The sequence below is a fragment of the Macadamia integrifolia genome, chromosome 2 (assembly GCF_013358625.1).
Source record: "Macadamia integrifolia cultivar HAES 741 chromosome 2, SCU_Mint_v3, whole genome shotgun sequence".
NCBI classification, from domain to species: Eukaryota; Viridiplantae; Streptophyta; class Magnoliopsida; order Proteales; family Proteaceae; genus Macadamia; species Macadamia integrifolia.
The window spans coordinates 36,207,480-36,215,567 of record NC_056558.1 but is presented as its reverse complement, the minus strand read 5'-3'; the positions used below and the strand labels follow the sequence as shown (position 1 = coordinate 36,215,567).

Sequence of the window (8,088 nt, the reverse complement as noted above, 5' to 3'; positions counted from 1 at the left end):
GTGTGAAATTTTAGGGATATAAGTGTACATTTTGCCCCACTTTGGATAGTACTCCTTTTATTTTTCTTGTTTTTTTCAATCAAGAAAGACACCTAACCTAAACATCCGAAAATAGCATTAAATCAAGATCCAGAACAATTTCAAACTAAGACATAAGAAATCAATTAAACAAGGGCTCAATTTTCTACATGGGCAGCTCAAACATGGTATAAGTGGGAAGCACACAATCGTCCGATTTCCCTGGTTTTAATCTTGTTCGCCATATGAATTGCAGGTGTGAGTTCATAGAATTGCATGTCATATTTCCTTCCTTTTTTTTTTTTTTGGGCGGGGGGTGGTGTGGGGTTGTGTGAGGGGTTTAAAGATGTTATATTTCCTTCACAAAGGGCATTATCAATTTTAACAGTTCCCATTAATAAAGATTCGGAAGTAGTGGCTTTACTCAATGTCAATGGCCTTTTATTGTGGACCATAGTTTTATTCTGTCATAACCCATGCATCCAGGCCCACAAACATGGTAAGCTTACAAGGACTGATGGACCTCCCTGTTCCGCACCCAAAGATGGAAAGCAGGAGAATCAATTATCTGCGAATCCCAACAAAAATTAACTCTATCAAAATCAATCAATCCCTCTCTCTCTCTCATTTCTTTTTTTATTTATATAAAAAAAATAAAAAATTTGGTTTACCGTAATGTTATAACCATTTCCTGGAGAATTGACAATTACACTGTAACCCATGCAGTTGATGGTGTTCCAACTCTGTTTGAGAGAATCTGTTATTATGTGACGTGGTTTGTTTATATTATTAATTGGTGCCGCAGACTAGGGTACACCGAGTTCTCGAAAAAAAGATTATAACAAGTTATTTTAGCAGATGAATAGGCGTACACTTTGTACGCAGACTCAGTGGAGGAATGTGCGATAGTCTTCTACTTTCAGAAGGACCAAGATATCAAATTAGGTTCAAGAAAGGTAGCATAGCCACTGGTTGATTTACTATCGTTAGATTTCCTTACCCAAATAGCATTAGTGAAAGCTTGAAGTTGAAGAATGGAGGAGTGGGAGAGGAGACCATGAGTGCAAGGGGATTTGACACACCAGAGGATATGTTTGACCAAGGACCAATGCTCCTCTATTGGAGCATGCATGAACAGAGAATCCCGGTTCACTACAACTGCAATCTCTAGTATGTTAGAGTGATGTATTGGAGAGCACTCACAATAGGCCTGTCCTTGGTAGCATCTAGGAAGGGTGCACCCCCTTGATGCGATGGAAAAGAAGTGCTAGAAATCGGAGTGTGAATGGGTTTGCACTCAGACATCTCAACACGATGGAGGAGATCTGTGATATAGTGTTGTTGAGATAAAAGAAACACACTAGATTGAGAAAGGGAATCAATACCCAGAAAGAAACTCAATGGCCCCAAGTCTTTGATGGAGGAGAGTGTCACACCCCGTTCACACAGAATAGGACTAGTGACCGAGTTAACTCCTATTAACCAAAAACTTGTCAGGATCATCTAATACAATAACCACAGCACAGCATACACACATACACTAAACAAAGTAAATTCTGTATTTTAGCAGAAGTCTTACATATACATACATCTAAACACCCCAATACTCTTGATACCCAAATTGTATTACATAATACATTTACATATGAACCCGTAGGCATGATATATACATAAGAAATATAATTTAAACATCCAAAGCACAAAAGGGGAAACATCGTAAAATAATAAAAAAGAATCCTGGGTTGGTATTCAATGTTGCTGTCTCACAACACAGCTCTGGCACGGACACTCGGCCCCATACCCAAGATTGTCGGGGACCCACCAGTCATAAGCTAAAAACTCCACATTGGGTTCTGATGAGCACATTTATGTGTGAAATCTAGGGTAGTAAAACATGTATTTTACATATCTAGAATGGAGCTACCTTAGGTTTTTACTCTCTTTTTACAGGTTTTGTATTTTAACGGCTTTAAGTATTATCGGGCGTCATATCTCTCCCACAACAACTACCTAGTGTAATTGGTGAGCTATGGTGTCCAAAACTCCTTGCTCACCAGGAGGTCTCAAGTTCGAATCTTATGGTTGTCTTTTTTTTTTGAGAATTTTGTTGAAGATTTCCTACTTTTCACTCACTTAAAACAGTAAGGGCATGGAGGAAATTTTAACATCAAATTAGAAGCAAGAAAAATCATGAGAGGGGTTTCTTACACAAGAAGAGAAAAAAAAAAGAGAAATAAATCTTGTCCAAATCTTCTCTCTCCTCCACATCATCACCAAAAGATTGTCAAAATCACACAAAGCAAGAAGGAAAATCTTTCCAAGGGAAAGAAAAAAGGTTGTGCGTAAGATTTGAAGAGAGGGAGAAAAAGAAGAGAAAAATAAATAAGAAAAAGAAAAGAAAATAAGCAAAAAAATTATAAAAAATTTCTCATTGTTTATTTCTCTTCTCTCTCCTCCACCTTAGCACTTTTGGTCTCAAAAGATCTCACTACCAATTGTGAATTTTTTCCTTTTAGGAAAGAGAAATTTGTTATCCTACCTCTCCATTCCTTATAAATACAACTCATGTAAAAGGAGGGGAGAGACTTCATTCTTCTTCTAGGGATTTTTTTAGTTGCTCTCTTTCTCCTTTTCTCACTCTTTTTAGTTTTAGTTCTTCTTTATTTTCTCTTTAATCACTTTTGTAATAGCTTTTTATTTCAATTAATGCAAGCACTCTTTTATTTATATTCAGCCTTTTATGTTTATGATTTATGCAATTGAGTTGTAATTTTTAAAGTTATAGTTCTAGGCTTAGATCTAGGTGACAAGATCACGAGCCGTGGAACATCTTTTTTTTTTCAACAGTTGTTTTCTCTAGTACTAGAAATTTCAGATTTGGTTTATTCCAGATCTGGTTTTTAGTATTGGTAGTATCTCAAATCACCCAAGCTTTCAAGTTCAAGCATTGATTCAAGTAAGTAGGCTCCTTCAGTAGTCTTCTCTCCCCCCCTTCATTCCCTATTCTGACTATCATTTCTTTCTTAATTTAGGATTTTAATTTCAGTCGTTACATTATTGCTATCCCTTTCCCCAAGGTTCATGGCTAGTGTATGTGTTGACTTTGGCCCTCATAACCATAGAACCATCAATTTATTGTTTTTATTTTAATTGTCTCTCTTTCCCTAAAGCCAAGTAGAGTAACCCTTGTAAGAGTGACTCTCTGGTCAAATAGGGAAGCTCATATTATGATGCATCCCTCGGGCCAAGTAGAGAAACCTATTTGTGAGTCTCTCTCTAGCTTTCTCCCCTTTCTTTTACTTTATTTTTATTTCAGCATTTTTTTCCTTTATTTATTTATTTATTTTTTTTTAAATTACGTGGGTTATTTATTTTCAGTTATTTATTTATTTAATTTTAATTGCGTGGCTTGCGTCTTTAAATTTTTAGATGACGAATGGTTAGGATGTTATTTTAGATACATATGTTTAGGACGGTAATTAGAATTAGATCACAACCATTAATCGGTTCACTTTCGTATTATTAAAAGAAATAAAAAAATAAAGTGGTTACTCTCCCTGTGTTTGACCCGTAGCTACAGTGATTCGTATGCTTACGGTTACGTTTTAAATCCCAATAAGTTTTTGGCACCGTTGCCGAGGAGACAGTTCCATCTTATTTTTCACTTTCTTTTGGTAAATCGGAGTGCTTTGTTTGCTTTGTTTTGTTTTTCATTTTCTTTTATTGAATTCCTGAGAATAACAACTTGCAATAATAGTTGTATCGATGGAGGTCGCCATATCTCACAGTATGATAAAGACAGGTTTCGCCCTGTAGCAGTACCTCAGGAATTGACCTGAGCAACCCCGGATCCCTGCCGGTAAGCTCCCAAAAAGCCAAAAAAATCAAAAAAATAAAAAAAATCATAAAAAATAGAGTTTTGCTATCCATTCTTTTGTGCTTGCCTTACTCTAGTTGTAGGTAGTTTTCTGTTGCATGAGTGTTAGGTGGGTACATAATACTAAGAATCGGTTAGAAAGAAGAGATCCAACAAGTAGTGATCCTATACGTTTGCTCTCTTTAAAACACTTCAATATAAGAGACCAACAGCAAAACCCTTCACCTAAATCTCTGAAAGATAGGTTCTACCCTGCTAGAACATCCCAACCTTCCTGCATAGTTCTAACACAAGCCCAGAGCAATAATTTTGAACTCAAATCTCAATACATCACTATGTTGCCCTACTTTCATGGGTTGACCTCTAAGGATGCATACCTATTTTTAAGAGAATTTGAAGAGGTGTGTGTTCTAATTAAGATCCAATTATTTTCTGATGATGCTGTTAAGCTTAGGTTTACCACTTTTGCATTAAAAGACTAAGCTAAGAAGTGGTTGTATGGGTTACCCACAAATTCTATAACCTCATGGGAACAGTTCACAGTTGTCTTCCTTAAGAAGTTTTTCCCAATTCACAAGACCAATAAGCTTAGAAGTGATATCCTTCTGTTTAGGCAAAAGCCTAGTGAGTCATTTTCCAAACTTATAGAGAGATTCAAGGATCTACTCCAAGAATGCCCTCACCATGGCCTAGACCTTTGGCATTTATGTCAAATAATTTATGGGGGTATCGATTACCCAACTAAACAAATGATAGAGTCTATGTGCCCTGAGGGATTTACATCCTTTACAGATGAAGGAAAGGCATGGAAATTCTTACTTGACTTAGCTGACAAAACCCGTGAGTGGGAATCAACCCAAGAGAGTGAAAGAACTATAAGAAGAAAATGATATTTTGTAGATGGGATAGTAGCCAAGGAAACCCATTTGGATAGCATAATCAAGAGAATTGAGGCTATTGTTCCTAGAGAGCCATCATCAGTCAATTTAGTTAAGATTTGTGCTTGGTGCCAGTCCCCTGGACATCTCCTAGAAGAATGCCTCAACACCTCTGGGGGCACTTCTAATGATAGTGTTAATGCATTATACCAGAATAATCCATATAGTAATACCTACAATCCAGGATGGAGAAATCACCCAAATTTCTCTTGGAATCAAGACAACCAAGCAGGGCCTTCCAATTTCCATAATCAAGGTCAACCTGGACTCCAAAGGCCTCCATTTGCATAACAATCTTTTTTCCAAAATACTTTTCTTAGGTCAAATGTAGGACCTCAGGCCAGTTTTCCTAGGGCCCCTCTCCTATCATCTTATCAGCAACCCCCTGGGTTTACCAACACTGGAGAGGCAAGTAGAATAAGTGTCTTAGAAAAAAATATGGCCCTCCTCATGACAAGCCAGCAAAATCTTATGAGAGAACTCACTCAAGTTGTCTCAATTATGTGTGAGAGGGAAAAATGAACTTTACCCAGTCAACCATAGCTTAACCTTAGGCATCATCAGCCTGTTAGTTCACAAACATCAACTAATGCACCACTGAATATAGTACAAGGTCAGACCCAACAAGGGCCCTCTAACCAATGTAATATTGTTTATGTCCTTAGGAGTGATAGAGAGTACCAACAGAGCATTCCTAAATCTTCCTCATCTATTACTCATGTTAACTCTCCTTCAGTTGAGGACACAAGTGTGCCTCTTGTTTCAGGTTCGTCTAATGAACCTAAAGATTTTTCTGAACCTAAAGATTTTTCTGAAACTAAAGATGATTTGGATGAGGAAACCAAAAATAATTCTTCTGAACAAGGGCAAATCCCTAACAGTCCTTATGGTCATCCTGTCCCATTTCCTAATCGCTTAGTAAACAAAAGGAAGACTGCTTCCATGGACAAAATTTTAGAAGTCTTCAAAAAGGTAGAAGTGAACATCCCCTTTTGGATACCATATCCCAGATCCCCGCCTATGCAAATGTACTGAAAGATTTGTGTACTCACAAACGTATCAATAGTGTACCCAAAAAGGCGTTCTTGGCAGGTAACATTAGTTCCATAATTACTCAGCCTATAGCAGCCATGTATAAGGATCCAGGGAGCCCTACCATATCTTGTGTCATAGGTAGCACCTACATTGAGCATGCCTTACTTGACCTTGGCGCAAGTGTGAATCTTTTACTTTACCATGTGTATAAACAACTTGGATTGGGAGAATTGAAAGTCACTGGAACTACTCTTCAGTTGGCAGATATGTCTGTTAAAATTCCTAAAGGGATGGTTGAGGATGTTTTACTAAAGGTGGGGAAATTTATTTTCCCTGTTGATTTCATTGTGTTAGATACTAAGCCCTTCTCAACCAAGGATGAGATCCCAATAATTTTAGGAAGACCATTCTTGGCTACCAGTAATGCATTAATCAATTGTTGGAATGGTTTCCTAAGATTATCTTTTGGTAACCAAACTATTGAGTTTAACATGTTTAGGATAGGCAAGCAACCATATATGGAAGTAGAGATTAATATGATTGAAGATTTTTGGATTTTTCTGATGATTTAATTACCAACTTTGATATTAATTTTGATTCAGAATTTCAAGAGTGTATGGATGAGTTGGATGATGATAGTGAAAATTTCTTTTCTAAAGTCTTGAGTCTTCACACACCTATGGAGCCCTTAGGACCCCTTTCCAATTCCATTCCCAAACCTTCCATAGTTGAGCCCCCTAAGCTAGATCTTAAGGAGTTGCCATCTAATTTGAGGTATGCTTTCTTAGGGCCTGACCAGACTCTTCCTGTAATTATTTCTTCAAATTTGACTTCTAGTCAGGTAGAGGAGTTACTTAAAGTGTTAAAAGATAATAAGGAAGCCCTAGGTTGGACCATAGCTGATATCAAGGGTATAAGCCCTTCTATTATGCAACATCATATACTTATGGAGGATTCCAAACCATCCACGGAACCCTAAAGAAGAGCTAATCCAATGATGATGGAAACTATTAAGAAAGAGATCCTAAAGTACTTGGATTATGGAATAATTTATCCTATTTCTGACAGCCAATGGGTAAGTCCAGTTCACGTAGTGCCTAAGAAATCTAGTGTGACTGTAGTTTCCAATGCCAATAATGAACTAATTCTAATCCGTGTCCAATCTGGGTGGAGAGTGTGCATAGACTATAGTAAACTTAATGTGGTAACCTAGAACCCATTGCCATTTATTAACCAGATGTTAGAGAGGTTAGCTAGACATGAATACTATTGCTTTCTTGATGGATATTCCGGCTATAACCAGATCTCAATTGCTTTAGAGGACCAACATAAGACCACTTTTATATGCCCATATGGAACATTTGCGTACAGTCGTATGCCCTTTGGCCTTTGCAATGCCCCTGCTACGTTCCAAGGATGCATGATGAGCATATTTTTTTACATGGTCAAAAAATTCTTAGAAGTATTTATGGATGACTTTTCAATTCATGGGAATTCCTATTCTGAATGTCTTCATCATCTTTCTCAAGTTTTGAAAAGGTGCATATCTAAGAATTTGATTTTGAATTGGGAGAAATGTCATTTAATGGTTAAAACTAGTATTGTTTTAGGTCATATAATATCCAAGGAGGAAATTAAGGTAGATAGAGCCAAAGTGGATTTAATTGATAATTTACCACCTCCTCAATCTGTTAAGGACGTCCGATCTTTTCTAGGGTATGCGGGTTTCTACAGAAGGTTTATTAAGAACTTTAGTCAGTTAGCCCGACCTCTCACTTCATTACTTGTCAAAGATCAAACTTTTGAGTTTTCTAAAGAGTGCCTAGAATCCTTCAAACAACTTAAGAAGGAGTTGACCAATGCACCCATTGTTCAATCACCTATTTGGACTGAACCTTTTGAACTGATATGTGATGATTTGGATTTTACCATAGGAGCGGTTTTGGGTCAAAGGATTAATAAGTTGCCCACTGTCATTTATTATGCTAGTAAAACCTTAAATGATGCACAACTTAATTATACAACCATTGAAAAAGAATTTTTAGCGGTTGTGTTTGCATTAGAAAAATTTCGGTCTTACTTAGTTTGTTCACATGTGGTGGTGTATACTGATCATTCTGCTCTCAGATACTTAGTTCAGAAGAAGGATGCCAAAGCCCATCTCATTATGTGGGTTTTACTTTTACAAGAGTTTGATTTAGAAATTAGGGATAAAAAAGG

The 8,088-nt window shown here is 37.0% G+C and overlaps 1 non-coding gene across 1 annotated transcript; it reads right to left on the bottom strand.

The window, feature by feature from the left end:
- Window positions 1–4,479: 4,479 nt before the first annotated feature.
- On the bottom strand, window positions 4,480–4,586 carry LOC122072440. The gene has a single exon (XR_006138455.1). It is a non-coding gene; the product is annotated as a small nucleolar RNA R71 (small nucleolar RNA).
- Window positions 4,587–8,088: the final 3,502 nt, after the last annotated feature.